Source organism: Symphalangus syndactylus, chromosome 2, assembly GCF_028878055.3.
Source record: "Symphalangus syndactylus isolate Jambi chromosome 2, NHGRI_mSymSyn1-v2.1_pri, whole genome shotgun sequence".
Lineage (NCBI taxonomy): Eukaryota > Metazoa > Chordata > Mammalia > Primates > Hylobatidae > Symphalangus > Symphalangus syndactylus.
Window position 1 is genome coordinate 75574378 of NC_072424.2, and position 4165 is coordinate 75578542.

A 4165-nucleotide genomic window follows, 5' to 3' on the forward strand; every position below is an offset into this window, starting at 1 on the left:
GCGCTCCTGGGCCAGCCGGCCTCCCTTCCTCTCCTTGTATGTAATATCTTTTTTTCCCCTTTCTAGCAAGTACTTTCAAAAAAACTCTGTACATTTTAACATAAAAAAATAAATAATGTTGAGCCATTTTGGAAAAAAAAATACTTATTCGGCTAAATTTAACATTTCAAACAAATAAAAAATTCAAGCAGAAAATAATTGAGGACTGCTTCAATTTCCTGGAGGTGATATAATCAGTAACAAGTTAGTGAACTAGAGTTAATCAGAATTATGAAAGTCAAAGAGAAAAGGAGCGATATTAAGAACAAGGACTGAGGAAAGGTAACTAGATAAGGAAGAAGGGTATGAAATAAGAAAAAAAAAAACACCTTTCTTTTTTTCTTTACCTGAAGAAACAGCAAAAATTAAGATGAGTACTTGAAGATTACATATATGACACATTGTAATTTGTCACCTCAGAAGGAATACTTTCTTGTATTGACAATAAAATGTCAAGTCCCTCTATATTGAGGTCAAGAATTTCAGCAGACACAATAGGGAAAGGAGATGGAGGGCAAGTAATACAGGAAAGAAGAGAAGAATTGAGTAGCAAGCAGTCAATAAAGTGACAGGGATTAGAAATGGAGACAAGTCTTAGAGACCATTAAGCAGTAGATCCTCTTAAAAGCAGCATAGAAGAGACCATGAAAGGAAAAAGCACAAAGAAGAAGTTGTATGATGACCCTATATCATTTTCTAGGGCAAGAGTTGATAAACCTTTCCTGTAAAAGTTCAGATAGTATATATTCAGGGTTTGTGGGCCACATACTTGCCTGTGGCATATTCTTTTGCTTCTTTATTTCAGATTTTTTAAAATGTAAAAACCATTTTCTCACTTAGGGCCATGTGAAAACAGGTTATAGGCTGGATTGTACTCACTGGCCATAGTTTACTGACACCAGCAGGGAGTGGGAGCTATGGAGAAAGGAGTCAGGGAGGAAACAACCATTCAGTTGCAGGCCTTCAAGTGCTGTGCTGAGTTATACCCACATTACACTAGTACAATTCAGAGATGAAAGGTCTGGATTATTATTTCCAGGTAGCACCATTCTTGAGGCATGTCTACCATTATGAAAAAGATTCCTTTTAGTACCCAGGCAAGGCATGATACAGAATTGCAAAGAATGGGCTGCACTTTACAACTGGATGTTGTATCTAAAACATATTAATAACAGCAGACCTAAGCTGTGTTGCAGAATCCATCCTCTCACCAGAATACCAACTTTATTTCAATGAAAGACTGAGTGGTTCAGGGTGTTATGCTGCCTTAACAGGGAAATTTGAGGCCTTATTCTGATGAGCACCCCTTAAGCACTCTCCTTCAGTTACTAGTTTCTCTCTCTGCTCTTCACAGCCAACCTTCCTGAAATGGTCTTTCTTATCTTCATTTTTGTGCTCATCTACTCCTCAGCCAACACTTGCGGCAATCTGGTTTTGTGATGCCCTTCTGCGTATCTCTGCCATCCTGTCCACCCCCACACACTCTACTTAATCTCTCAATGCAACAGAGACTTTTCAGTTCTTGTGTTACTTGAATCATCAGTTATGAACTTGTAACTACTCAGATAAAACCTTTGATAATTAAAATCAGATTTCTAATATTCATTCATTCATTCATAATATTCCTTTGTTGACATTGCTAGTTTCAATTCTGGCTGTTTTTGTTCTAGACTACAAACTAAATACAACAAACCCCATAACAATGCAAATGGCCATGATTCCTCTCCCAAAGCTCTTTGATTGTGCCTCCCTAGCATTCCTTCCTGACTAATTCCATCTTGTATTCCAAAATTGACTCTGGCACTAAATCCTAAGAGGAGATTTTTTTTTTAACCTGCTACCAAAGTGAATTAGGCCACTTTTCCTCTGCACTCCCATGACACAGTTGTGCCCTCGCTGCCATTTGAATGAGTAAACACATGAATTAATCAATGGGTTAATGCTTAGCAATTTGTAGGAGCTCTCAACTTGAGAATAATATGCTTAAGGACAAGGATTATGCCTTACTCCTAGTCCCTCTTGCAACCCATGCCAAGAAACCTGGCATTTTAAAATACCATATTAGTATTTGTTTAATGAGAAAATTTTAGAATGCATGTATAAATGTGGCTACTCAATTTTTCTTCACTTTTCTATTCTAAAGTCCAAAAATCTGTTTAGTCCTTACTTGCTACAAACCTGTATTCTAATAAATATTGTTCTCACTTGGAAAATAAGCTCCCATCTCTTTACCAATAATTTTAAGGGCAAAAAATAAAAATAAAAGGATTATGTAATAAGAAGCGCCAGATAGAATAACTTGAGTAGGATGAGGCTTATTCTTTCACATCAGTAGAAGAGTTTGTCCACAGCCAGTATGAAGTCTCACAGATCAGGACCAGAGGCTCTTTCTGCCATCTCTTCCACATGGCTCACCACCTATTCTGCACACCACCTGGTGGGAGGAGGCAAAAAGAAAGGAGGTGTATAGATGCTCATTCCCTTGCAGACACAGCCAGAAAGTTGTACATATGTGCTCAGATTAAATGTGGAGGTTATCTTTCTAGAAGAAGGAAGAATAGCTATAAGGAGACAACAGTCTCTTCCAAACACTAATTTAAAACCAAAATATTTTAAGCAAAATGTAAAAAATTATCTGAGTTTTCTAATTAGTGTTTGAGATATAGTATAAACAAAAGAAAAATACTATTATAAAATAAAGGGATTTATGAAGCTGCAGAACAAATTTTGAGATTTCAGTCTTTTATGAACATAATTAAAACAATTGTTCAATAAAGTAGGAAACTCATCTTATTTGCCATTATTTGTCAAAATTTACCACAGTAAATGCTAGAGACTCAATGTCCTTAAGTTTGCACAGAGTATTATTTATACAGGCTAATTTCATCATTTCTGTAAAATATCAGAAATGAAGGCATCTAAAACTATAAAATTATTTTTCTATCTGATTCCACCATTATTATTGTTTTCAATGAAAAATAATTTTATTATTATAAAACTACCTGCAGATGGCCATGGTATTCTTTTGTTAAACACTTGCAGAATTCTGATAATGTAAGGTAATATTTATTACATTTTTGTCCTTGTATATTTTTCAGAGCATATTTCTTCAGAAATTCTAATAAGACTTTTAAATATCATTGTAGTTCTAAAGACATGTATACAAATTTAATGCGCTTCTGCCTAAAATTATGCTAAAAAGTAGATCTTTGAGAATAATCTGAAGAAAATTTTGACGTAATGTTATATTTTCTGAAGTACAATATTCTAATGACAAAGATTTTTAAGACCTTGTACTAGATTTTTGTGAACACAGCAAGGTATTACATCACGATGTCCAGAGTAAGTGGCCTAGGAGAAGAAGTAAAAGCTGGAAAAGCGATGACTTTTTATTAGATTAGGTAGGCAGAAATAATAGAACCAATTTTAACAGATGCTCAAAGCTCCAAAGATGTGAATGAGAAAAGTTACAGGAATATAGATTTTTAAGAAAGTGTATTTTCTGCTTTAATTTTTGATTCAGAAATTAATTTTGGCAAAAAGCAGTGTTGAATCTGCACATGCTTTATTTTACCTGTAAAACAATAGGGCCGAGTTGACACTGTAAATCTCGTAGAAGGTATCAGGACCCTTCCACTGTTGGAGATCATGTTTGTGAGCCAGGACTGTGTGGACTCTCACAGCAGAGACCACGGGGCCAGGGTAGGGACAATGGAGAGACAAATTCAGCCTGCAAGTTTAACAAAAAAAGAAAATGTTGAATTTTTTTAATTGTACTTTAATTTTTGGAGAAGTTTTAGGTTCATAGCTAAATTGAGTGTAAGGTGCAGAGATTTCCCACATACCCTTCTCAGAACACATGCATAGCTGCCACCGCCTCCGGCCCCTTATTAGCATCCTCTACCAGAGTGGTACTTTTGTTACAAATTATAAACTTACATTGATGTTTGATCATTTTAATATGGCCTTTTAAGTTAAAAATGTTAAAATTAAAATAAATGTTTCTATGACCTGGTATATTAGAAAAAATATAGGCTTTAGGGTTACAGGAGTGTAAATTCAAATCCTGGGTCTGTAACTCCCGACTGTGCCATCATTAACATTTTAATCTTTCTAAAAATCTATT